Genomic DNA, 548 nt, shown 5'->3' with positions numbered 1-548 from the left:
AAAAAAAAAAAAAAAAAAAAAAAAAAAAAAAAAAAAAAAAAAAAAAGAAAGAAAGAAAGGAAAGGAAAAGAAAGAAAGAAAAAAGAAAAGAAAAGAAAAAGCCATTACTCAAATTCTTTGGTCAAATTACACAGGCTTTATTTTTGTGTTAGACAGGGCTATCTCCTTAAAGCAGGGCTTGAGAAAATAGCATAGAATATAGGAGGCAGTGGGGTTTATATAGCCCCCCAAATTTGCAAGACTAGAGAGTTTTTGAGGATTGGGGGATTTCCAGAGGAATTTTGGTTACATAAGAACTTGGCTGAACATTTCAATATCATTTGGCAGAGCACCTTATCGGGATATAGGATGTGGAACTCATCCAGAAAATGTTTAGGACCTGGTCAAATACAAGTTTTCCAGAAAACATTAATAAAATTACTTTGACCTTGTAACAAGATGGCTTTTAATCTTAAGGTGGAGTCAGGCTGGTCCATCAAAGGTCAAAGCTGAGGGGACAGATGGAGCAATCTAACCTGCATGTTTAAGTGTGGGAAAGTTGTAAGTGC

Source organism: Psammomys obesus, unplaced genomic scaffold (genome assembly GCF_907164565.1).
Source record: "Psammomys obesus unplaced genomic scaffold, mPsaObe1.curated_primary_1811, whole genome shotgun sequence".
Taxonomy (NCBI): domain Eukaryota; kingdom Metazoa; phylum Chordata; class Mammalia; order Rodentia; family Muridae; genus Psammomys; species Psammomys obesus.
Note: the sequence above shows the minus strand (reverse complement) of the source record.